This window comes from Castor canadensis, chromosome 7, assembly GCF_047511655.1.
Source record: "Castor canadensis chromosome 7, mCasCan1.hap1v2, whole genome shotgun sequence".
NCBI classification, from domain to species: domain Eukaryota; kingdom Metazoa; phylum Chordata; class Mammalia; order Rodentia; family Castoridae; genus Castor; species Castor canadensis.
The window spans coordinates 141,034,803-141,062,544 of NC_133392.1; positions in this window are offsets into that span (position 1 = coordinate 141,034,803).

Consider the following 27,742-nt stretch of genomic DNA (forward strand, 5'->3'; position numbering starts at 1 on the left):
GGATTTCCAGCATAGGAAAGCTGATTAATTAACTGCTCTGCCATTAATTAGCTCTGTGATCATTGACATGTTATTTCACTTCCAAAAGCCTCAGTTTCCTCATCTGTGAGTAACTGGGAGCAAGAATACAAACTTTTGTTATACACACACACCCCATATATTTCGTACATATATATATATCATATATGTGTGTAAGTAGCATAAAGCCTGTGTGTAGCACATAGTAAGTAAGCCATATGCTTTTGAGTTCCTCTCATTAATAAGCCACAGAACCCTAGAGTGAAAGGGAACCCAATGCCAATCCTTCTTTTTTACAGAAACCTGTCACAAACCCACATTGAATGACTTCATCCTGCCACAGAATGGCCCCTTCGGGCATGTTTGTTGACCCTGTATCCACTGAGCACCTCCAGCGCTCCTAACTTTTCTACAGTGCCAGAGCCCTCTAACCATGATCCAGACCAGGCCTTTCTCTAGCCTGAATCCTTTTGGTCCCCCTAAGACCAATTATGTTCACCCACTTCTCACTGTCCAGACACGGTTGCCCCACTCTTCCCTATCACTGCACCATCACAGGCTCCTAACTGACTCCTTTGCTGCCAGTGTCTCCTTCTCTGCTTCTTTGTCCTGAGTGTTCTCTGAGGACTGGAGCCCTGAGCCCATCCTCCTGATGAAACAGGGCAGCCCAGGGGTCCAGTGACCCCAGGTTAAACTGCCAACTCTGCACTCAGCATCAAGGCCCCTCTCTTTTCTCCTACAGCCTCCAGTGCTATGTTCGCCCTCCCAAACACTAAAGCCACATCCGTCCCAAAAGCCTCCAACTTCTGACCACATACAACTTGCTCCCTTGCCCCTCAGTCTCTGCATGGCTGGCACTGGTGCTCAGTGTCCTCCTCTTCTGTTTGGTGAGTTTGGTTCATCCTCTCGGACTCAGCCAGAGGCAACTCTGCAGGGCTGACCTTGACCTCCACCCACATCAGGTAGGCTGTCTACTCCGCTCCAACTGCAACCATGGGCCAGGGATCCCCTATGTGTGCCTGAGGCAGGCAGGCCTTCTTTCTCTAGGGCTCTGGAGCTGCTCAACTAGGCTCAGAGGACACAACCCATCCCCTAACCACAAAGCATATGTGAAGTCTCAAAGGCATCACTAATTCAGAAAGGACCAGACCAAGATCATAAGCTCTCTGTCTCCCATACCCAGTTTGCCCACCATGTCTTCATCCCATGGATGATACCTTCACCTATCTGTCCAGTTACCCTACCAGCAGCCTGAGGTCTGTCCTGCCCACACCCTCTGCTCCCTCATCAGCACCCTGTCCTGCCCATGTGCCCCTGATGTCTCAGATCAGTCTCCCTTCCACCCTCCTTGAGGATGCTTTGTCACAGACAGCTCCAGAGTCCCACTCTTCCCTGCAGAGCTGATCTGTGTGAATCACATTCAACCCTTTGATGTAGACTTGAAGATCCCTGAGGACACAACATCTGGTTTCTGTACCATGCAATTCTCAGTCCCTGAGCAGTGCTGGCTCACAGCTGGTACTCCGTGAACACCTGCTCACCAGATGCACAAATAAGAGCTCTGCTTAGTAAGCACCTGGCATGGTGCCTGACCCATAATTGCACCAACTAATTTGTTCCTCCCACATCCCAAAATGATCCCCATTACATAAACAAGAAAATGGAGGTTCCTCAAGGTTGGTGGCAATGCCAGGTCTTAGAACCATGTACCTCTGACCCTTCACCACCTCACTTCAGTGCTACTAAAATACCACCCACTCTCACTCTACCATGGTAACACTTATCAGTCTGTGTCATGTGTGTCCACTTGGACACTTGCCTCTGCCATCAGACTGTGAGCCTCTGTGGGTAAACAACCTTGTTTGTATCCCAGTTTCCCTCCAGCTCAGGGCTTGAGGTCTTCCCAGCCATGAAGAAACGAGAGGAGACGGAGATGGACCCAGGGTCTGGCAAATCAATGCTTGACCGTGCCTGGTTCCCAGCAGGGCATGGGCTATTGACACATGAAGGGCCATAGGAGACACCAGGAAGGGCAGGAGCTGCCAGAGTTCTAGCAATTATTGATGGACCAAGATCATACCCAGGTGAATTGGATTCAGGCCTGTCTATACAGCTAAGCGGCCCAGCCTTGTTCTTGGACATCAATATTCAGCTTCATCCATGTGCCAGTATTTGGCACTCCTAAAGACCCAGCAAAGAACAGACTGCTCTGTACATCCAGAGCCCATATGATTGGGACTTTAATGAGGAGCCTGGGAGTGACTGCAGCCTCAGGCTGCACCTGGTGACCGCTTCAAAGGCAATCTCAGCCTTTCCCGCCTCCTGCAAGCCCCTTTCTAGATCAATACAAGTGTAGAAGTTGTGGGGAACAAGTCAGGGTCTGCAGAGTCTACCCATAAGGAGCTAAGGGGAGTGAGGGGAGGGGGCTGGCACACTGGTCAATAAGTGACCATCCATCTCTGAGAGGCCACCTGTGTCACATATGGGAGAAGCATCTTTGCCAGCTGCCAAAAGGCCACTGGATGGGCACCTGTCTTCCAAATAACCTGTGGGCAGGCCGAGCCCCAGAGACAGATCACCAACAGTCCAGGGTTTGACTCTGGCTCTGCCATCTACAGAAAGAGTGGGGCTGGGAGGGTCACATCACCTCTCTGAGCCTCAGTTTCCACATCTGGATGGGTGCTGTGGGGTTGGAAGGAGCAGAACAGAAACTGAACCCTGTAGGCCTTGAAAGCCACTCAGGTTGGGGGGAGGAGGTCTCTGCCCTGGCACAGCCTGAAAAACTGACTTGCTTTAAGCAGCTAGAGACAGCAGGGTTTTGCATTTTAAATGATTCACTCAGGACCTTTGTCTCAGCCCCTCCGTGGGTTGTGAGAAAAAAAGGAAAAATGCTGCTGAAAAGCTCAGAGCAGTGATGGCTCAGAGCGGCTTCCAGGGAATGGAAGCAAATGCCATCGTTTGGAGGTGGGTAGAGTGAGAAGTGGACCAGAGATTCTGAACAGATGCTCCACAGTCCATCTGGGTGTAGCCCATCACAGCTACAGCTCCACCCATAATAGCAGCAGCCCTCCCATAATAGCAGAGGCCCTGCTCATCACCTCCTGGGAGCAGGCGTTGGGTACTGGCAGCTCCTGCATCCTTGCTACACTGGGTGAGGTGGGTGTTGGGTACTAGTGCCACCCCATTTTAAAGAAGAAACTGAGGTCAACAAAAGAGCAATAACTTACCTAGAGTGAATGGTCCATTACTTGCTGAGGGACACACAAATGAATCAGACACATGGCTCCTGCCCTGAAGAAGCTCCCAGCCTCCATGGGAGGGGACACTTCTAATATGAATTATGTTTCCATACTTACAGAACAATGAGCAAGAAGGAAAGTGAGTGCAAGGTGCAGGCCCTATGCAGAGGGGACAGGATGGGCTCCTTGTGGGATGGGGTGATGGAGGAGGTTCTGGAAGGAGGGGGTGAGGTGAGGTCAGCAAGTTCAGCCCCGTCTCTCCACCTCTGGCTCTTTCTGCTTCTCTGACCGCTGGCAGGTAATGGTAGATAGTAATCAACTCACTAGTTCATTGTCCCAAGTGAAGGGACCAGCTGTGTCCTGCAGGGTTGAAGAGGGGAGCCACTGTCTGTACCTGTCCTTTGCAGGCTCCACCCTCATCCCCTCCCTGCCTTCCTCCTTCTCCTAGGTCTTAACTGGGCATTGTTACTTGGATGTTGTAACAGTGTAGGGACACACCTGGTACTAATTCCCTCATCTGTTCATTCCATGTGTACTGTGCCAGCACCAGACTCAGCACAGAGATGGAGCTGCTACTTACAGCTGACTGTGGAGCCATAGGTGCTCCTCCATAGACACAGGGAGTCGAGAGAGACCTGAGAGTCAGGGAGAGCTTCTCTGATGATGAGCAGAGATTTGGAACAAGTTCTGAAGCTGACTAGATTCTAGCTAAGTGAGGGCCGAGGGAAGTAGGAGAAAAGATCCTGGGGACTCAGAAGCAGTCAAGACAGAGAGCTGGAAAACAGTCAGAGGCCAGAGGTGGCGCTAGAGCACGGGAGTGGGGGTGGGGTGGGGTGGGGTGAAGCTTGGTGGGTAAGGGAGGGACAGGGTTCACAGCCAGGCAGATTGTGGTTACCCTAGAGTCAAAAGCAGGGCAGGCGTGATGTGGTCAGACCTTCCCCTCCTAGAGATCATATGGAAAATGAATACCCCTGAACCTTTTGTCTGCTCCCACACCTAAGAGCACAGCAGGGAGTTAGATTGACAGAACCCCAATTGCTGTAAGGCACGGAGGCAGGCGAGAAACAATATGCAAATAAGCAAGTGAGGACTGTGCCAAGAAACACAAGGCAAAAGGGTGGGAGTGGGGTGAGATGTGGTGTCGTCAGGGAAGGCCCCGCTAATGAGGTGGCATTGGGGCAGAAACCTGCATGAATGAGGAATGGGCCGAGTCTTCTGGGACCTGGCTGAAGGACCTTAGGAGTGGAGTCAGGAAATGGGGAGGGGCACAGAGAGAGCTTCAAGGATGGCTGGGTCAGATGACCTGGTTGGAGACCTGCAGACCTTCAGGGTCTGACCTGTCCCAGGTGCTCACAGCACTGAACTTTGAGGAGCAGCTTGAAGAAGGCGGGTTCTCACCCCCACATTCTACCCTGTGGCACCACAGTCCCTCATCATGATATCTCCCAGAAAAATGCCCGGGGGCTACCCGAGCTTGGCCCTCCAGGTCCCCGGAGGAGGCACCTTCAGACCCAGCCCCGATCTCTGCCTCTTACCTGCTCTCCACCTCCACCCTTCCTCTCTTCCGCAGCTTCCTTTTGGAGCCTGGTGTTTATTTTCAGAACCTCAGAATCTTTTCCAAGCCTGTGACATTTACTCTTTGGAATTAGAGTTTTTTCTATTTCTCTTTCTCAGAGTGAGGCCGATGGGAGAGATTTCCCCGGAGTTTGTGCCTGCCCTGCTGGAGGTGAAAAGCTGAGGACAGATCCCAGGTGTCAGCCCAGCACCAGCTGTGCCAACCTGCAGTTATTAGGCACCCTCTGTGCACCAGGCCCCACTGTGAGCTGGGCCCTGCATAAGGCCCCCGGGAGGGCGCCGCGCCCAGTCGAAGGCTGTCTCTTGTGCTACCAGGTGCAGCTGGCCCAGATGAGTCACGGGGGTGTCTGGTTGCTCAGGGCAGGCAACCCACAGCTCTCAGGGCCTGTCTGTGTCAGGCTTTGCCCCATCCATCCCTGACATGGGGCACTGGTCTTACTCTAAGCACATTCATGCAGCCAGGAGAATGGGTGACTGGCCCAGAGTCACACCTCTGTAAAGTGGCCCTGAGCTCAGCCAGCAGCTCTCCCCACACACGGCTGGCCATCACTATCCTGGCACAGCTAAGACTCTGCCAGGCCAGGGCACCTACTGTGGCTCTGAGCTGAGCTGCTCCTCTGTCTCCAGAGGTGCGTGAGGTCCCAGCTCTGGGCTCAGTGGCCTTACAGAAGAAGTGGAATGTGGTCTAACAGCTTTCAGGAAGAGATGGCTTGCTTTGTGTGAGATTCAGAGAGTACAGCACACTAGGACTGCTGGCTCAGGGCCCTCTTGGGGCTGGAAGGTATGGAGGGAGGAGCCTAGATCTGCTTCTAGGGAAGCAAAAGGTTTAAGTCCTGGCCCTGGGTCTCTCCACCTGTTTGACCTTCAGCAAGTTTCTAAACCTCTCTGTGCCTTAGTATGGACCTGAACAGGACTTGTGAATCCCCTGTCCTGCCTCAGTCCTTATTGCTGCTTCATTGGATCCCTTCATCAACCCTGGACCCAGCGCCCATCTGGGTGGCCTAGGCCAGCAGCCCCTGACTGTCCTGACAGCATGCTCAGTGGGTCCAGACTTATCACCAGCATTCAATGCAAGCTTGAGAGTGAGTGAGTGAGTGAGTGAGTGAGGAGCAGTACTGGCACTGCTGTGTGGCGACCCCCTCTGCTCTGGTCACAGACAATGGCTCCATGAGTGATACTCAGGATCGTCCTTTCTCACATTTGTTCTTCCACAATCTACAGTCATTTATTGAGCACTTATTGTGCACCAATCCCTCTGTCTAGTGCTGAGGTGTGGTGGGGAACAGACAGGTGTGGTCCCTGCCACTCAGTGCACAGTCTTTATAAAAAAAATCCACATTATGATAAGAAAATAAAACACAATAGAATGATTGTGTCAGCTTTCTGTCACCGTGACAAAATACCCAAGATAAACAACTTAAAAGGAGAAAAAGTTTATTTTGTCTCCCTTTTTTAGAGGTTTCGATGGTTGCTTGACCATTGCTGAGGACCTATGGCAAGACAGAAATATCATGGTGGAAGGCCATGGTGAGGAAAGCCACTCACCTCATGGTGACCAGGGAGCAGAGAGAGACAAAGTGGAAGGGGCAGGGGTCCCAGCAGCCCCTTCAAAGGCTCATTACTACATGACCAACTTCCTCCAACTAGGCCCCATCTTCCACCACCTCTCAATGATGCCACCAGCTGGGGCCCAATCTTTAGCACATGAATCTTTTGGGGACATTCCAGGTATAAGCTATAACAAATATAAATAAACAAAATTAAGAAACAAGTACACCCTTATGGGGTGCAGGGAGTGACATGGGAGGTGGCACAACATTCATGGACAGAGCCAGTCTCACACTGGGCAACAGTGACTGTGACCACTGGGCTGTTCCAGTTATTGTGATTAGTGATGCTTTGGTTGTGGCTGCTGAAATCAGGGCTCATCAGGAGTGCTGGCTCTGCAACTTTGGGTAAATGGTCCAACCTCTTTTTGTTTATTCATCTGTGAAATTAGAATGGCAGAGGAACTCACCAAACCAATAAAGTATTGTGAAATTGAACCCCTACCTCACACCATATACAAAAATTAATTCAAAATGGACCACAGACGAAATGTAAGAGTTAAAATTATAAAACTTACAGAAGAAAACCTAGGCATAAACCCTTGTGACCTTGGGTTAGGCAGTGACTAATTAATGATGAGACCACAAGAGCAAATGGCTGAAGAAAAAAAAATGATAAGTTGGACTTCATCAAAATTTTAAAAATTTGTGCTGCAAAAAACAGCATTAAGAAAGCAAAAAAGAAAATATTTACAAATCACATAGTTGATAAGAAGCTGATGTCCAGAATATATAAAAATCTCTTATAACTCAGCAATAAAGAAATTAATAATCTGATTTTTAAATGGGCAAAAGATTTGAGTAGGTGATTCTCCAAAGGAGATCTGTGAGTAGCCAATGAAACCATAAAAAGAAGTTGAGCAACATGAGTCATTAGAGAAATGCAAACTAAAGCCAAGGTAACATACCACTTCACAAACACAAGGGTAGTTATAATGAAAAAGATGGATGATAGCAAGTCACAGATAAACTGGAATTCTCACATTGCTAGAGGGAATTTTAAATGGCTCAGCTGCTTTGAAAAACAGTTTAGCAATTCCTCAAAGAGTTAAACATAGATTAACATATGACTCAGAAATTCCACCACTGGGTACATACCCAAGAGAAATGAAAACATAGGTCCACACAAAACATGCACGAACGTTCCTATGTGCATTATTCCTAATAGGAAAGCAACAGGAAACAGCCCAAGTGCCAACTGATGAACAGATCAACACAATATAGCAGATCCATCCAATGGTATACTATCCGCAGTAAAAAGGAATGAAGGACTGACGTGAATTACCTTTAAAAACATCATGCCTGGGAAAACCAGCCAGTCCACGAAAGACCACAAATTGTGTGGCTCCATTTGTACATGATATGTAGAACAGGCAAATCCAGGGAGGCAGAAAGTGGATTAATGATTGCCAGGCTCAGGAAAGGAGTAGTGGGGAGTGCCTGCTGGTGAGTACCGATTCTTTTGGGAGTGATAAGTGTTCTGAAATTAGATAGTGGTGTCTGTTGCGCGACTCCATGAATATACTAAAGACCACTGACATATGCAATTCGAAGAGTGAATTTGATGGTATGCAACTCATATTTCAGTGAAGCTATTTTTAAAAGACATGACATCACCTTTTCATGCCATTTGTAATTCTTGAAATCTCCATTTGCGTATCACTGCCTAGTTGACGACCTTTGATGTTGACACTTCAGGAGGATGGGAGGAGAGGTGGCTGCAGTGGTCCCCTTGCTCCTTCATGGCTGGATGGCTTCAGTCAGTCACCCTTTCACTCACTCATTCAGGTGTCAGGAATTTATTGTAAGCCATGGCCAGGCTCTCCTTGAACTCTACTCCTGCTGGGTGAGAAGCACAGTCAGGCGAACCTGGTGCCTTGAGGGTGCCGGCTGCGGGACCTGGGTGGGACTTGGGAAGCTCTGAGCAGAGCTCGCTTGATTCTGCCTGGGGAAGTCTGGGAACTCCCACAGGGAAAGTGACACTGCATCTGGCCAAGAAGTGTGAGGAGGTGTTTGGTAGGTGGCTGTGGGGGGAAGGGCAACTCCAAGAGGGAGGGACAGTGTGTGCAAAGGCCCAGAGGCTTGGAAGCATCCAGCCTGTCCAAGGAGGAGCATAGTGGTTGGAAAGGCTAAAGAAGGCAAGTGATGAACCTGAAGATGGAGGGGTCTGGGGTCCCTTTTTCCCTGTTTATCCGGTGATACTTGCAGGACCTTTCAACATGTTCTTAGATAATGTCCCTCTCTGTAGGCAAAATCCTCCTGACCCTCCAAAGCCCTGTGCTTGTGAACCCTGGCTCCTTCCTCCTCCCGGCTAGGCAGTGGGGATCCCTAACCTCCTCTGGGTCCCGCAGGCTACGGTACTGATCCTGATTCATTTTTGGGAGGTGAGCACAGACAATGAGTCCTTTGTTTTATTTCCAGTGCCTATGGCAGGGCCTGGCAAAACTGACATAAGTGTGTCTTTTAAGTGGATGAGTCATTTCTACCTGGAGCTAGCAGAGTGATGCACAGAACACTGTTGTCACAAGCACAGACCCAAAGGTCAGGTCAGACAGCCCCAAGATCAAGCTAGCTTAGCTGCTGACCTGCTGGTGACTCAGGACAATTGGCATGACCACTCTGCACTGTGGCTTCTACACAAGTGCAATGAGGATAACGCCCGCCTCTATTTACCCCACAAGTATTCAGTGCGTAGTTACTATTGTGTCCAGCTCCACTAGCCATGGGGCTGCAGCGGAGGTCAAGACAGACGGAGTCTCTCAGGTATCAGCAGGTGGCACTCAGGATGGCACATAACCTAATTGATGTGAGATTGTGGGTAGAAGAGTAGTGATATCGTAAGCAACCAACCAGGAGCCTTATTTGGACTGCGAGGAGGGGTGGCTGGAGGTGGGGCTGGCCTGAGGAAATGGCCTGTCTGGGTTGGGGCTGAGCCAGGCAGAGAGCTGGGGATGGGGATGGGGCAGCTCTGAGTGGAGTGAGCAGCTAGTATCAGGGTTCTTGGAGGCACTTAGGCAAGGGGCTCATGAGCCCCGGGGGTGACAGGAGAGATAGTGGAAATGGACTCAGGTGGGGCAGGTAGAGCAGCCTGGGGACAGCTGTGGAGAGTGGGTCCATCCTGAGGGCAAGTGAGGCACTTGCAACCCTGAGCCCTCAATACTCCCTGGCCATCAGGACCTTGCTGCTTCCCTGGTGGCTCTAGCCATGACTCTAGCGTGACCCTCTGACAGTACCCATGACAGACTGGGAGACGAAGCAGGAGGGAGAAGGAGCCAAACATCTGCTTCAGGAAGGAGTGTGCCTACATCCCTACCTTGTCCCTCTCCCCTGCATCTTGCAGCCACTTCCTCCTACCCACTCAGAAGGAAGAACAGGGGAGTGGTTAAGCTTTGGAGCCAGACAGATCCAGGTTCAAATGTGAGTGCGGCCTGCCATGCTGTGTGACTCCAGGTGAGTCACTTCACCCTCTGAGCCTCATTTCCTAGTCTATTACACAAGTCACTACCTTATCGTGTTAGGTGAAATAAAATAAAATACATGAATGTTTAGTACAATCTGGTTAGACAGTAGTCACTCAATAGTTGTTCATTATTGTTGGCTCTAGCCTGAGACCCTCACAGGCCCTTTATGGGTAGGCAGAGAGAATCCTGCACTGCAGAGCACACATGTGGCCAGTGCAGGGTACGGGCTCTCTCTGCTTGTGCCTCTTCCATCCAGGTACTGCTGCACACACCTGTGACTCAGCCCTGCCCCTGATTGGAGCCATGAGCTCAGCACCTGGTGCCTGTGAGCCTTTGGAATACATGGTGTCTGGTGTCAGTGGGAACAACCTCCATTCTGATGCAGGCCTCTACCTCTGTCCTATTCTATGTGCATCTGTCTCTCCTCAGTGCCCCCAGGACCCTGTACCCACTTTTACTGCTGAGCCTCAGCCCCATGCTGCTGCTGTGATGCCCATTTGCACACCTCTCATCTCTGAGACCATTCCCTATGTCCTAACTGCTGGGCCTCCCCACTGTTCCGTTCACAATCCCAGGACGATGAGGAACACAGCAGAATGGGGGCTGGACCTCAGCCCAGATACGAACTTCTCCTCCACCCCACCTAGGTTAAGTCCAGACCTGCTCCACTCTGCTGGGGACGATGGAGGAGGAAGTCAGATGGGGACAGTCTCAGAGGATGAAAGGTGCCAATGCTGGGGACTTCTGATCCCCACTCTGCACTGTCTCAGAGCAGAGGAGTTTCCAGGAAGATAAAATTGAAGGAATTTAGTTGACATCCCTGAATAATGCCCCCAAACTTCAGAAAGCTGGAATAAATCACAGCCACATGATCCATGCAGATGGACGAATGGGAAGGCAGCAATACAGGAAAGTTCTCAGCCTCCTCCCCTTGGCTGTAGTCATCCTCATTTTCTTCCAAGCAATGGAGAGGGGGTACACAGAGGGAATCCCCACAACTTCCCCCTGCTCTAAGGATGTAGACATAGCTCCAGCCTAGCCTGTCCCCTCCTGTCTCTGGCCTGAGCTGCCACCCCAGCTCCCCAGCTCTGTATCTTCTCACCGCAGTCATGCAGGCCTTCTTGGAAATCCTGGAATTGGCCTTGCTCCCTCTACCTCAGGCTCTTTGCATGTGCTCTTCCCTCCCGCTACCAAAAACATATGTTGCTTTCCACTTAGTTAACATCTAGTAGGCTCCAAAATGGGGTGGGTCACCTCAGCAATGGAATGACCTTCAGGGTCCACTGCTTTGAGAAGAAATTGATATAGGAGGTAGAAAGGGAGTTAAGAAACCTGATGGCTGAGAACAATGGCTTGGACATTGGCCCACTGACATTAACAGAACAACTTGCGACATAGAGCAGGGTCTTGCTGATCCAAAACCCTTATACCTGCAGAAAATGACAGTCCAAGTCTGACCACCCAAGGTCAAGAATTCTGCCACCAGACATGTGGGAGGAGTTGATGATGCATACCCAGCCTCCAGAAGTAATGACACATAATCCAGTTTTCCAGGACTGACCATGTCTGCAGACTCCAATAAAACTTGGGGTCTTGGGACCTCCAGTGCAGCAGTCCTTCTAGAGCCTGCCCACTCTCTGAGAGTGTATTTTCACTTTGCTTTGCATTAATACACCTGCTCCTGCTTAAGTCTTCTCTGTGTCCATCTTTGAATTCTTTCTCTGGCAAGACCAAAAATCTTCCATCCTCTAGACCTAGTGCCCCAAATTCAGTAATAGTGTCACACACCTTCAGCTGCCTGTGGGCATGACTAGGACCTGCCTCTCAAGCTTCCTGGCTCCTCTTTGTATCACAGTTTCAGAAACCATCTCATCAACATACAGTGTGCAGCAATGGTGGTAGGGGAGGCCAAGGAGCTGTTCGTCATCCTGCCACCCAGTTGTGGAACCCTCTGAACACCCCATATGTGCCTCTGGAATCTGAGCTTCTAGTTAGATTCAGGACAGGCCAAATGGGTCTTGCTGACCTGCCCCTGGCCACAGCTAAAAGCCTCAGCGACAGAGCCCACACAGCTACTTCCCCTTGGACGCAGACCTCATCTTCTTCACTCTTGTTTCTCACATCATTGAGCACAATGCCGGTGCATCGTAGGAACCTGGAAACATTCTGCTTGAATAAGATGGACCTCAAAAGAGAAACTCAACATCTCTCCAGGGTCACATCAGAGCATGGGAAGAAAGTGTTAGGAAATCATTTCTTTCTGTTGGCCTCCAGAGAGCACAGCCCTTCAAGGGAACCACAGGCAAAGTCTTAGGTAGAGTGTAGAATTTGTTTCTACTGTAAAAAGCCCCCAGTGCACTGCTCCCCTTGTCCCATGTCTCTCTTTCTGTCTCTCCCTCTCTCTCTAGCTATATACACACACATATATACACAAATACATATGTGTTTATGCACAGACAAATATTTATGATGGATATATATGTGTGCAGATTCACATTTGTGTATATATAACAAGTCCATATCATTATTCACAATTTCTGTATTTAAGAATTCTCTACTTCCTGCTTGCTAAAGTATGTTTGTAACCCCCAAATCTACACTAGTGTGGTATGCAAAGCAGGGAAAGTTTAAGCACCAGATAAGCAGTCCCAGCTGAGATCAGGTAAGGCCGTGTTCTGTCTTCTTTTATGACTCTTTTACTATAACCAGCATCCTTTCTGTGGTCCATTTCTTGCCATGTTTTTGCATTTTCCTACTATCCGTTGGTGACTTTGCTTTTTAAAATAGTCCCTAAATGTCATGCCAAAGAGCTGCATGTCGAGCACAAAAAGGCTGCTATGTGCCTGACACAGGGCTCAGGCATGAGGCATAGTGCCCTTGTCCTTGAGCTTGAAGCTAACGCACCAACTACATCTCTTAGTAAGTGATATTTAACAGAAGCAGCCATCAAGGAGGGTGTGTACTGATCGGTGCGCCTGCGTGAGAAACTGCGGACTCCTGCCCACATTTCACATCCTGCACGGTTTCACATCCGAACAGCCACTATGACAAGCCATTTCTCCACAGCTGCACCCGCATTCGCTCTGATGGTTTTTACTTCACTTCCGCCGTTCTGGTAGGTGTATCATGATTTCTCACCGTGGTTTTCCTTCAGAGCTAATGGCATTCGGCACATTTTTCTGTACTCGTTCTCCATCTGTCTCTCTTCCTCAGTGATATGCCCTTGTGCTGTGAATAAACAAAGATCATCCAAACAAGGAAAGTCACGGCCATTCACTCTGAGCTTGAGACAGTGGCAGCCACAGACAAATGCATCTTGGTAGACAGTCAAGGGCAGACAGAGGCCCAGAAAAGCTGTAGACTGAGAGAAAGAAGACTTCAAATGTGTCCTGGAGGCTGCTGACCTGGGGAAGCCGGAGCGGCTTGCTATAGAATTGGTTAGGGATGCACACATGCCTCTCTCTCTCTTTCATTTGAGGATGAAAATCAGGAAGGCTGTCAGTTACTAATCAAGTCCTGGCGCTTTGGGGCAGGTGCTACAGGAAGTTGTTGTTTGACTTCCTGGATTGTCACGAGATAGCAATTTGCCTTCCTGCTAATCTCACTTACAACAGGCTCTCATCCGGGGCTGCATATTGGAGGTTTCTGGACAGGTTGTTGCTAAAGGGTCCTGGGCCACAGGTCTGTTTTTATATATGGCCTGGACACTGTCCATGTGAGGATCCAGTCTCCATATGCCTTTTGGTCATTTTTGATTGCACTGACTTTTTTTTTACTGTTGGGTTTTAAGATTCCCCATACAGTCTAGACACAAGCACTTTGTCAGATAGATGCTTTGCAAATATTTTCCCTCAGTTGGTAGCTTGTCTCTTGATCTTTTCCATGGGGTCTTTCACAGAGCAATTTTTTTTCTTTTGTCCTGTGAGGTTGATCCAGGCAGGTGGAGACAGGTTTTGAGATGCCCACTGGACACAGAGATGGAGATACCCGGTAGGCCACTGGGTATACAGCCTGGGCTTCAGGGAATGGCCTAAGCTGAGATGTAAATTTAGGATCCATCAGTACATGAACAACTTACAGGACCACAAGTCTGGTGAGGCCCCCAAGGGAGTAAGGGAGGGTAAGAGGACCAAGAAGGGCCTGGTAGGTAGTGATAGGAGGATTCCAGTTTCCAGTTTGAGGCCAAACGGAGTCAAAAAAAAAAAACCCTTAGCAAGATTCTATCTCAACAAATAAGCCTGGTGTGGCAGTAATGTCTGTAATCCCAGCTATGCAGGAGGCATAGATAGAAGGGTCACAGTTGAAAACTGGCCCTGGGAAAAAGCACAAGACTCTATCTAAAACATAAATGAAGTAAGAAGGGCTGGGGACCTGGCTTCAGTGGTAGAGCATCTGCCTATCCTGTGTGAAGCCCTGAGATCAAACCCCAGTACAGTAGGAAAGAAAAGGACTAAGGACAGAGCCCAGGGGGCAGCCAAGGCCACCAGAGAGGAAGAAGGAAAACCAGGAGTGGGTGGGGTGGTTCTGGGAGCAGAGGGGAGAGTTCCAAGAAGGAAGGAGTGATGGGCTGAGTAAGAGGACCACTGACACTGATCACTAAATGTGACAAAATAGAGGTCGCTGTCTACTTTCACAAGTGCTGGATGGGGTAGAGGGATGAGGAGGAAATCCTGGTATGAGAAGTCAGAAGAAAACTGGAGAAGTAGGAGACAAAGGGGAAGCAAGGCACCGTGTCTGTAGCAGATGAGCATTTTGTTTTATTTCATAATTTTCTTTTTTTGTGACTCTGGAAATAACTGACATGTTTCTACACTGATGGGAGCGAGGCAATGGAAAGGGGAGCTTGCTCATGCGGGGGTGGGGAGGGGGGAGGACATTGGGATGAAACTCTTGAGCAGACAAAAAAGGATGGGCTCTTGTGCACAAATGGCTTTCAATAGAGACATATGAATCTCAGACCCATGATGGATTTCCCAGGGGTCTCCCAGCAAAGGTGTGCATCCTGCCAGATATTTATCTGTGCACAAACCCAGACAGATAGAATGTTTTTGCATTGTGCTGTTCATATTTTTCAAACTTGTTCTCCCTGTTCAAAAATATGTCCTGGAGCTTCTCCCATGCCAGCACCCAGAGCCCAAACTCAATCTTCTCAATGGCTGCTTAGTATTCAGTAGTACAGCTGCACCATTATTTATTCAACCAATCTCTCTGCGGTTGGACATTTAGGTTGTCTCCTGATGCGTTCTTTTGTTTTGTATTTTTTGCTAATACAAATACTGCTATAGAGAGTCTCCTTGCATAAATGCATATCCTTGAGCTTTTCAGAATCATCAACTTCTAGAAGAAGTAGAATTGCTGGGTCAAAAGATAGGTGCATTTTGAATTGTGATAGATGCTGCTCAAGTGTCCTCTACAAAGATTGCTTCCACAAACCTCCCCCAACGGTGCAAGAGGGTGACACGTTCAATAGATGACTTAAAGTGGAGTTCAGCTTTCAAGTGGTGTTGGAGACATGACTGACAAGGCACCACCCTGCTCAGCACATCAGGGATGTGCCCAACTGCCCAGCTCCAGGCTGGAGAGGCAAACTTGGGATGGAGAAGAAAGGCAGACAAAAGGAGCAGGAGGACAAATTTTAGGATGTTGCTGGGTGCCCCAGGCCAGGTGTCAGGTGCTGGCCTGGCTGGGCAAACAGCTTGCTCAGCCTTTCACTGTCTGGCCACAGCAGTAAATGTGCCACTGTGTGGCTCCAGTGAGATGATGAAAATACAAAAACAAGACTGGAAAAGTTGGGCAGAGACTAGAGGATGCCCACTGACCTGTACCTTCTTCTAACGGAACCCTTGTTGGATTGAGGACCAAAAAGGTTTCCCTTACTTAAAAACATTACATCTCTGCCCCCTCTGCAGTCAATGAGATGAGAAAACATTATATCCCCCACCCACCCACCTGTCTGTGGATCATGTGATACAGCTCCAGCCAATGAGATGGGAGCAGAAGTTGCTGCAGGGCATTCTGGGAAAACTCCCCAAAAGAGCTGGAGCCTGTTGAACTCTGGGGTGGACCAACACTGTCATCCTGAGCTGAGACATGAGGCTCAATGAAGAAGTTACAGTCACACCATGATCTCAGGCAGGTCCACATACATACATTAAGCCACCAAGGAGAAACTGAGGAGGAGGCTGGTTCCAATGGCCTCTTGATGCTGCTGGACCTTCATGTCAGTCACTACAGATGCCTCAATAGGTGAGAAAAACAGACCCCTAATCTATTCATGCCTCAGTTGCTCAAATTTCCATCACCTCAGTGAAATGCTATCCCCAGTCTTCTGCTAACACCCATGAGACCTTTCTGCAGTAAGGTAACCTCTCTGGGTATCTCTTTGCTCATATGCTAAAATGAGTTCTGCAAAAAAAAGAAAACAGGGGTAGGGCTCAAATCGAGGGGTTTTTTTATTTTTATTTTAGAAGAGTTTAGATTTACAGAAAATTTGTAAAAAAGGGTACAGAGTTCATTTATGCACCCCTTCCCAGTTCTCCCTAAATGTCCACATCTTAGATAAATAGGATTCATTTGTTAAAAGCAAAAAACCAGCAATGGCACCTTTACCACTAACTAAACTCTCCACTTCGCCACCTATTTTTCCCTAGTTTCTCCCTAACAACGTGTGGTTGTTATGTTTCTTTACTGTGTCTGGTCTGTGACCATCCAGTCATAGTCCAGTCATGGACAACTGGTCAGTGTTTTGCAGGTGCTCCTGAACTTGGAGCTGCCTGTTGCTTTCCTCATCATTAGACCAGAGCATGGGGTTTAGGGGAAGAAGAATCCCACAGAGGTGAAACACCCTTCTCCTCACACCACATCAGCGGGTACAACCCAGGTGATGTATCACTGGTGTGTCCTCCCTCATGGCTAAAGTCTGCGAAGTTTCTCCACTATAACGTCACTCCCCACACCTCCACCTGCCCTTCCCTTGCTTTGTTTTTAAAAGAGAATCACTAAGTGAGGCCCACAGTCCAAGGTCAGAGTCAACCTCTGCTTCCTGGAGGGGGGAGATTAATTATTTGCAAGTCTTCTGTAAGGAAGAGCTGTCTCTTTTCACCATTTATGTATTTATTAAATTATTTATTTAAGTCAGCACAGACTCAGGGATCTTTATATGTTGGTTACAGTTCAATACTACATTATTTATTTTGTTGCTTAAGTTGTTCTATCTTTGGGAGCTCTTTCAAGTCCCTGTGCCCCAGTGTCACAACTCCATCATTTTCTTTTGAGCATTTCTTACTTTCTGACATCACAAGGTGCTCTAGACTCATCTTGTACGTTTATCTTTCCAGTCCTACAGTCGCCATTTTATTGAAATTTTATTGTAGTTCTTTTTCTGAAGAACAATATTTGAAGCCAAAAATGGGTGCCAAACTGAGGGATTTTGAAGGTACGCCCAGCTCTCTAACTCCAGGATTCTAGATTTGGGGTAAGAGTAATTAAAAGTCATGAGATTATTGAGAAGATAGCATAAGATCTGTGATGAATACTAGTGGGCTGTTTGTTCTCTTCTCTTTGGTTTCTGATAATGTTTTAATTGCCCCCTCCCTCCTACCCCAACTCAGAAGACATCTGTGAATTTTTGCCACCCACTCCCTTATGCCTTTTTACTGATAAAGTAGTATCTAGAATTTTCTTTGTGGAAACCCCAACCTCCATTGTCAGCCTATCTGACTTGGATGGAGTTAACTCTATTCTCAGCCCCAGTTTTGGGCCCTGTTTGGCTAAAACCCATTACTCAGCCTCTGTGGTTGGTGCATGGGTGGACCTGTGGCTCCTTGAGGCCAATAGGAATTGAGCCCTGGATTTTTTTCTTTTTTTTTTTTTTTTATGGCATGCTTTACAAATTTTTGTGTCATCCTTGTGTGAAGGCCAGGCCATGCTACTTGCTCTGTATCTTTCCAACTTTAGTCCATGTGTTGCCAAAGTGAGCCCAAGCCATGGACTTTTGATCCATTATGGGGTGTTGAAGAAAGATTATTCTGACTCTTGTTACAAATTAAAAGGAAGACGCTGCAGTAGGGCTGGCAGAGTGGCTTAAGTGGTAGAGTACCTGCCTAGAAAGCATGAGGCCCTGAGTACAAACCCCAATACCATCAAAAAAAAAAGAAAGAAGAAAGACTGTTACAATAAGAAAGAGATTCAATCTCCAACTCCAAATCCAACAAGGATGGCTAGCTGGGGATTTCCAGCCAGAGATGGGAGTGGGGGCTCATGGGATGAGGAGCTACCCAGAGGAACTCGATGAGACACCAGGGTAGAGGATTCCTCTAAAGGTGGAGTTCTGGGGGAGGAGATGCTCAGAAGAGCCAGAGCAAAAGCTGGGCAAGCAGAGAGTCTTTGTCAGGGCAGAGACTCTTACCCCATCCCTGCTGAACTCACATGGGGCTGGAAGCCATCTGAGCACCAGGATGAGGGCTCTGAGCAAGTCCATGCCAAATATGAAGGGGAAGGTGCCTGATGACCACATCACTGGAGTGCCTGGATCAGGCCACACCTGAAGGCCACTGCAACCCCAAGCTACTCAGTTGCACAGACCATTAAGCCCCTTGGCAATTAAAAATCTAATAACAGCCCTATTTCTCCTTCTCTCCAGGGTGGGGTGTGATGAGTTAGGCTCATCTCCAGGGCTCCTTCTCCCCTTTCCTCCTCACATGCAGGAAGCCGGAGAAATAAAGGCATCCCCAAGGGTGAGGGCACACTAGGCCCAGACTCTAGTGACCCAGGCAGCCTTGCCACTGACCACACAGTGACCTGAAGAGCTGCAGAGTCAGCACTAGGGGCAGGATGCAGATTTGGGTGGGTGAGCCCCTTTTCTGGTTCAAGATAGGAAAGCAGCACACAGAATCATGGAGTCGAGTCCCAAGCTGAAAGAAGTCTTATAGGTCCCCAGGTAAAAGTCTCTCATTCTACCGTGGCAGGTGTTAAAGAAAAATCATGTGCAGAACAGACCCAGAGAGGGTGAGTGACTTGCCCCAGGCCACCCAGTGATTTAGAAACAGAGTTGATCTGGAGCCCAGACCTCCTGCCTCGAAGTCCAGGTGGTCTTTCCATTCTCTATGGCATTCCTCTTTAGATGCTTCTTCTGTGCCTTTCTCCTCATCTGCCCCAGGATTCTTACAAGAGATGGTCCCAAGCAGGGAGCTTAGGAAATGGGACATGCTAGACACTCACACTGGCCCCCTACTACTAGCTTTTGTTTTGTTTTGGCAGTACTGGGGTTTGAACTCAGGGCCTCACACTTAGTAGGCAAGCACTCTACTGCTTGAACCATGCCCGAAGCCCTTTTGCTTTTAGGGCTGTGCCTAACCCTTTTCCAGCTCTTTCTCTGGTGCTGGGAGGAAGAAGAGAGCAGAGGACATGGAACAGTGCCTCGGTGTCCTGCTGGGCACATCTGTATCCAGGACACAAGGGGACTGTGGACACTGCAGCTCAGATCTTCTGAGCCACAGCACTTCACCAGGGATGCTGCTCTTCGTCTTAGGTCTGTCCGCTCGAGTGCCATCTGAGCCTCCCCCTTGTCACCCAGTCCTAGTCTCCCACTAGGGGCAGAGCTGCTCCTGTGCCCAAGGTACATCAGCCTGTACATTGCTGGACACTCAGCCTGGCCGGTCAGCCATGTCACATCTGTCTACAGACTCTTGAACTGTCAGGCTCTGTCTCCATCATGTCACCTTCCTGCCCATTTTGGTGGGGAATTGTATTGTCCAGATCCTCAGGCTCCACTTCTGGTCCACCCACCCTCCTGATGCCCCATGGCCCCAGGGCATCTGCAGACTATCAGCATGGACAGGTGAGACTTGAAGCCAGGGCATCACATCACTACCCACCTTGGTGCCACACAGCTTTTATGCCCCCAACGCAAGACACTGGCCACTTAATGATGCAAGCACCTGTTGTGGGCCAGGCATCTGCCTCCAGCTTCCTGTGGACCCATGGGACCCTCACAGTGCCCTGTCATGGAGGTGGTTAGCTTTGCTTTCCAAGTGGGAACTGAGTAGCTGAAAGATGAAGTCACCACCAAGGTCACCCATATGACCATAAGAAATCCTGAGCAACCCCTGTGGGAGGAGTAGGGGTTCACATACACATTCCCCTCCCTCCACAGCCCCTGTCTGCAGAGATGGGTTTTTCTGTGACTCCCAGAAAAACTGGGACTGCAGACTGCTGTCCCTCACAAATCCCTCCTGACTGTTGTTTTCCTGCTGTCATCCCATCGATCCTTCCATGTAAATGTCAGAGTTGGGTCCCCAGAGCCCAAGGCTGGCGCTGGCAGCAGGCAGAGATTCAAGTGAAATCCAGAGGCTCCCAGATCTCGACTGACTGGCCTGACAATAACCAGTTCATTGTGTAAGTGCGTCTCCTTCCCCTTGAGACACCACAGTAATCACAGGTGGCGTGTTATTAAAAATGACTCATGGCGGCTGGAAACTTTGGATGAAGATCTCAACAGCGAGAATGTGGAGCCCAAGTTCAGGAAGTTGGTGGAGCTCACAGCTTCTATCTAAATCACAAACCTGTGATGCCTCCAGACCCCTGCCCACCGCCGCCCTCACTGCCTCCCCTGCTAGTGTGCATGTGCAGTGTTTACTGCTCATCTCCTCAACCACCCTGGGAGGCAGGCCTGACCAATCACTACCCCTATATATACAGATGAGGAAACTGGGACTCAGAGACGGGAGGTGATTTGCCCAGAGTCACACAGCAGACAGGAGGGGAATCCTGGAATTGAAGCCCTGTATTCCTGGCTTCTCTCCAGGAGGACAATGAAGAGATGAGGCCTACTCTCCCCATAAGCAGGGGCCTGAGTAGTGGAGAAGGTGCCACTCCCATCCTCCTTATCTGGTGGCCCAACCTCCTTGCAGGTCTACATCACACACCCTGTCAAGCCTCCTGAGCCTGGGACTGTCACTTCCTAATGTGCACTTTAATTACTACCTTCAGGAGGGACTGAGTCCAGCAGGGAAACACAAAATCCTTGCTCCTGATAATTGAAGGTTTCAGGCCTCTCTGAGCCTCACATAGGAGCCCCAAGTAGCTCCTACACAAACCACAATCAGACTCTGTCAGGTCAGGTCAGGATGAACGGCCACCCAAACATGGGCGTCTTCCTGGCTGCAGGGCCTCCCAGTGGAGGTGAGCAGGGTCAGGACATAGGCTCTTTTCTGTACCTCCTACGCCACCATTCACACTGGATGTGAGGCCTGAGTCAGGTTACTCAAGGTCTGGGAACCCCAGCCTCCTCCCTGTAAGTAAGAGTGACCTTCCTGGGACCTGGTTTCTGAGGACGAACTAGAATTATCTGTGAGCTATACAAGGACATGGCTCTGGGTTGCTGTGTCCCCAGCAGTAGAAAACCAGTAAGTGTGGAACCACCCAGCACCCAGCCACTGTGCCCTCCCTCATGGCCAAGCTAGCGGCAGTCTTTGCTACTTGTGTGTCTGGCCACCCACTGAGTTGCTGACCAAGGCCCAACCCCCATGTGGGACTCTAGGATCTTGGGACCTTGGGCTGTGCCCTTCCACATGGGCACTGGCCAATTGACTCAGGGCTAAAGCCACCTGGAAAAGGTATCTCCTTGGAGTGGGAGCTGGTGAGTATTGGGGAGGAAAGAGGTGCCCCTGCCAGCCTGGAACTGGGGCACCCATGCCTGGTTGGCTGTAGGGACCATCCCTGGGAGCGGGGGGCTTATTCTTTCCTCAGTCAGCTTTTGGAGCTAGAAAATATCCTCCTGGCAGAACATCATGAACGGTCTGAGCCACAGGTGACGCAGAGCTGAGGGACTGAATGGCGGGTGGGAACCAGGCAGGATCCACCCTCTCAGCTCTTAGTCACTCCTGGGGTTGGGGATGACCTGAGGACGGGAACTCTTCCATCAGGATTCCTCTCCTGTGACATCAAGAGTGGGCTTCAGCTCCAGGATGGATGGCTCTCACAGGACAACAGGTGAGGGGGCTGTGCCTCAGGCTCAGAGCCCAACAGCAGACCCAGGGCAGGGCAGGTGCCTGAACCCAGGCCAACTTGTACCCAGTCTGGGGCTTTTGGGTCCTCAGTGCCCATGGAGAGACAGACATGCGAGTTTCCTGAGGGTCACTTCACTCAGCGGTGTGTCAATGAGCCCGTGCTATGGCAGCACAGGCTTCCTCCCCTTCATCCCCACACGGACAGAATGAGCTCATCATGGGAGGTGCCCAGACCCACTTACCCACCTCAGAGAGGTCAGGTTGTTTCCCTCCACCCTGCAGGGAGGAAGAGGTAGAAGAGCTGGGGGATGAAGCCAGGTCAGTGGCTGCAGAGACCGGGCTCTTGGTGACAGAACTTGGACCTTGACATGGCTTTTCTACCCTGGATCCAGGGAGCCCTGGCAGGGCCAGCCTGCTCTGCACCTCACGGTGAAATACAAAGACTGTCTTCTGGGAGTGCCAGGTGGAATTTACACCAGGGTTTTAAGAGTCTGGTATTTTCTTTTTTCCCAGTGACCGAAGCTAAACTCTAATTCTGAGTCCAGAAAGGCTGATGAACTCAGAGAGCAAACCAGCTCAGTCTTGTGCAGTGGACAGAGTAGTCCCTTCCAGGTCAAAGCCTCCATCCAGGAGGGGTTTCTGCTTCCCAAACCTCCTGATGATGTCTTGGACAGCCTCTGGTTCCCCTAGCCCTCACTATTTCCAACAACCTTTACAGAAATAGAATTGGACAGTCCATCTGAACAGGAGGCCAGCCAGGATTCTGAGCAGCAGGATAGATGCCCCCCTGACTCCACAGCATGTGAAAATGGTCATTTCCAAAGATTGTCAGTGCTGGAGAAGAGCAAAGGCCAGCACCCCATCTTAGGCCCGTATTTTCTCACTGTAATAAACCCTTGGCAGTGGAAAAAAAGATCAGCTCCCAGTGCCAGCAGCTGATGTGTGCCTGCTCCTGCGCTCCTTGCTTCACACTTGCTGTGGCCGAAAGCCTGTGTCCCTCCAAGTTTATGTGCCAGATGCTACCACCCAGTGACATAGAATTAAGAGGTAGGGCCTGTGGGAAGTGATCTAGCCAAAAGTGCTAGCTCCATCCTTATGCAAGAGATTGGCGACTTGATAAGAGGTTGAAGGGAACATCTAGGTCTTTTCTGCTCCTCCCACGTAAGGACATGTTTGTTCCTCTGGAGTACACAAGGCCTTGTACTTGCTAGGACCTTGATCTTAGACTTCCCACCCTCCATAACTGTGAGCAATAAATCTATGCTGCTTATAAATTACCCAGTCTGAGGTATTTTGTTATAGCAGCAGGGATAGGCTCACCTCATTTAAATGTCACAATAGCCCACTGACTTGGCAATGGAGTGAGTAGCATCTTATTTCCACTTTACAGAACAGGAAATTGAGGACTGGAGAGGTGAGGTCATCAGCCCTTACAGCTGTGGAGTGGCTCAAACCTAGGCTGTCTTCGTATTATGCTTCCCAACACCTAATCACCTGACTCCTGCTTGCACACCCCCAAGGATGGGGAGCTCATTACCCATTAAAGTAACCTCTTCCATCTCTGTGCAACTTTGACTGTTGGAAAATCCTTCCTTCAGGCCACACTGAGGATAGTCATTTCCCCACTCCTGCCACGACCCTTCCAGCATTTGAAGACAATGCTTAACCCTCTTGTCTCTGTAGGGCCTTTCCCTCTCCGGGTTCTAGGGCCCAAAAATTTCAGCATCAACTACATCCTTCACAAAGCTTGCTTTCTGGCCAGGCCTGAGGTTCTTGTCTCTTTTCATGTTGTTTGACAAAGGTGGTACAGGTCTCCAGGTAAGAGCAGATGAAGGAGAGCATAACTGCAAAAATCTCTGTGATGGAATTGAACACCACATGACATCTTGCAACACTGGGTGTCCTACAGTCTGTGATTAAATTGCAGATTCAACGCTGGAACAGATGCTCAGAGCATGCTCTGTGAAAGAGCAGGTGTCCACAGTGAGGGTAGTACACACCCAGATATGAGCAGCCTGGCTCACCCTGCAAGGTGGAGTCACTATAGGGCTGTGCCAGGTCTCTGGGGCTAGAGGGGACACGCAGAGACAGGGCCTACCTCTCTGCAGGCAAGGATGGGAAGAAACCACAAGTCTTCACGTCTCCCATCCACTAGACATTTCCTGCCTGAGAGCCAAGTCAGGGTGGGAGAGCAGCCAGCAGGACTGTTGTCCAGATGTCTGTAGTTTGCAGGGAAGCATGCACTGGCCAGTGGGGCCTGCTGACATAAGAAGCACCAGGACCAATGGGGAAATCACAGCCCTTGAGGCCAGAGAGAACTGGTGTGAAACCTGGCTGATCACTCATTAGCTCTGAGCCTTAGTTTCCTCACCTGACATGGAACTAATCATAACCACCTGTCAGCCATTGTTTTATTTTTTAGACAAGATCTTCAATATGGTGACCCATATGCCTGTTGGGCATGTGTACGCTCCATCACAGATTCAGTGGTGACAAGAGCACATTAGCAGAGTTCCTGGTGGCAGTCCGGTCCCTCTGAGGACTATTGTGCCTTCCCTATAACGACGTTCATTAGTCTGCCTGACATCAATACTGTTCTCAGGTTAATATGTGTAACTTAACAAGGCACTTATTCTCTGTTAGAAAAAAACTCCTGAAGAAGCATGTTTGCTCCTGATAAAGAGATTAATTCGGACTTGAACAAGCTGACTAAGAAAATGAATCTAGCCGGCTTCTTTTTGTTCTTCAGATATGGACTGTGCTTAAGTTAATTTGCGTAAAACTGCTCATTTCTTATGGAAAGTGATTTCCCCTCCATTTGTCGAACTTATCTCCTCCCCCACCCCAGCCGCACTCTGTGGGTAGAAAGACCAAGGCCAGTGAGTGCTAGAGAGGATGGGTACATGGAAGCCAGCAGCAGCCAGAGCAGAAGAGGGAAGTTCCCATATGGTGGCAGAGGCAGTGCCACAGTGGACAGGGAAGGGAGTGCATGGCCCGTCTCTGTCATTATCAGTTCTGTGGGGTTCTCAGTGTGGCTCCCATGTCCAGAACTCCATGGGTACTATAGGTGTTTGTTAATTGACTGAAATAGATGCTTGAGAACGGCAAGTCAGTTTTACTCATGGAATCACATGACATCCAGAGGGCTAGGATATCCAGTGCCCACACACAAGTCGGGGAGAGCCAGTGGTCAAGGACTCTGAGTCCAAGGGCAAGGATGATCCATAGGCCATTTTTCTTTGATGACTCTACCAATGATTCTTCCCACAGGAGCGTCCCCATGATCAGTTAGAGCCTCACGAGCCGGGAGCACTTCCCTGTCACCCAGGAACAGGCTGCCGGCCATGACAGCTCCATGCCTGTTTCCTCCCCTTCACTCCTCCTCAAAAAATGAGAGAACAGGGAGAGGCTTAATACCCTCTCTGCACACATCCTGCTTACTCAGTAGCCCAATCCCTTCTGAGAGCAAGGCCAGCCCAGGGGTCCTTCTGCCCACTGGAAGGGACGGGTGGAACTCACAGACAGAGCTTGGGGTTGGGAGATAGCAATGCAGGCAGGCAATGGTGGGAGCATAGAGAAACCTCCACTTTGCTGGGCTGAGCTGTGGGTGGGTTTTTCAAAAGCACTTGGCATGCCACCTAGCACATAGTAGGCCCTCAGGAAACAGTAGCTTATTTGTGGTCCGTGAGTGGTGCTAAGACTTCTGAAATGGAATCTCTCAATGTCCTGCCATCTTGTCTCTTGACCCAGCAGCTGTGTCTAGACTCTCCGAGGAGTTGAAAAGAATAAACTCAAGGAAATTTGCTGATGTGCAGAGGGAAATCCCTGGTGCAGGGGGAGTCCATGGTGCACAAGGTAAGGTCTTTGCGGCTGTGGAGAAAGAGGGTGGGATTAAACCCAGATAAATCATTCACCTTTCACAAAAGCGCTCAACATGTGCTTAGGTACCCAGAATACTTCCAAGGGAAGGAAACTTTAAGATAATGTCCTCTTTCTCAATTTAAAAGAAGTGTGGGAATCAAAGCGCTTATGTAGGAACTTGAATTCTCTCCGATCAAACCCATTCCCCCTGTAACGTCCTCTCTGGATGGGACTTTAACTGGCTGTAGTTACATCAATAGCATGCTATGTTCACGTGGGTGAGAGATCACATACACGTTGGGAGTGAAACCGACAGCCACGTAAAATCAGCAAATGTGGCTTTTAAGAGTGTGTGTGTGTGTGTGTGTGTGTGTGTGTGTGTGTTGGGGGGTACAAAGGGGGCGTCTAAAATGAAAAGACAGCCTGGGGCACATTAGCTTCTGGCTCCTCAAAGGCAGAAACTTCACGTTTTTGCCTTTGTTCTCTGCCAATGTATCTGGCAGAAAATGCTCAGGCAAGGTCAAACATCACCCCAGTGAGCTAAGAGAGGGAGCCACATCTGAGGTAGGAGGAGCCGGGCTGGGCTGGACTCCTGAGTGGGGGCTGGGCTCTTTCACAACTGCTGGGTGACCTTGCACCTGTTGCGTCCCCTGTCTGGGCCTAGTTGCTCCAGTGTATAAAGGAAAGCTAGTTGGTGGCTTCAGAGCAGAACATTAGACGTCTGTTCAAGTGAAGTTGGATGAAGGATGATCAGTGGGTGGGGAGCAGAGAGGAGGCAGGAGCTAACCCTGTGAGTGTGCAGCTGTTTAAAGTCTTGCCTTGCCCAGCTTAGTCCAAGACCAACTTCCATCACCCCCTGCATTTCTTCTCCTGGGCATTTTTCCCTAGTCACCAAATCCTGCTCCGATGTCCTATGCGGCAAAATTCATGCCCCTCTCCTGGGAAGAGCCCGCAGCCAGTGACAAAAGGCAGGTGGTGTGCTATTGCTCTGGTTCCTTCCTTCTGCTGGGTGACAGTGAAAGCAAGTGTCTGACCCTGCCTCATGGGTCCCTCAGGATTAATCTCCAGTCACCTCAGCTCAACCGAATTTCCTAGCAGGAACTCCAGTGGCTGGGTTCTCCTCCCTGATCTCCTCCCCACACCCCTCTACTTTCCTTCACCACAACTGAAGGGCAGGCACGGAGCCCTTATCTCAAGTTCTGTCACCAGGGGGCTCACATGAATTTAATAGCTGAGCAATGCAGCAGGAAGGATTCTGGGTTTGGGGTAACCTTCTCTTGCTTGATTTAGGGCATTAATCTGTGCATGTTTAATAATAAAAAGTGTTCTGGTATGCCCAGAACATGCCAGAGAATGAGTGACAGGAACCACGCTGGACAGCTACCCAACCCCCAGAGCACATGGACAGAGCTGCTTTTTTTAACTGATTGTGACAAATTAGAAAACACATGAACCATTGAATAAATTAACGAACCTCGGTATTACAAATAAATGCATGAATGAGGTGGTGAGTGAATGTCAATGAACACATCCAGGAGTGAGTCAATGAATGGACCAGTAAAATAAAGGATTAAAGAATGAATCCCTAATGAGGTGCTGAGGGCACAGACGGACAATGGAAGTAAGAATGGATGAATGGATGAACGGTCAAATGTATGACTGAATGAAAGAATGGATGCATAGATGAATGAGTGGATGAATGGATGAGCAAATGGATGGATGGATGGATGGATGGATAGATGGGGAAGCTGCTGGATGTGGAAGTAAGAGCTACATAGAGTTGTCTCTATTGTTTTCTCATAGGTCACAGATAGTTACCTGTTTTTATGCATTGGACATCATTTACATAATGCTTTTAAAATCATTATAACTTTAATAACACATCTTCATCATCTCCAGATATAATTAATGTTGGTGTGGGAAGGGTTGCCATGTGGCCTGGGATTGAGGGTTGGGTTGAAGCTGTCTCTGGA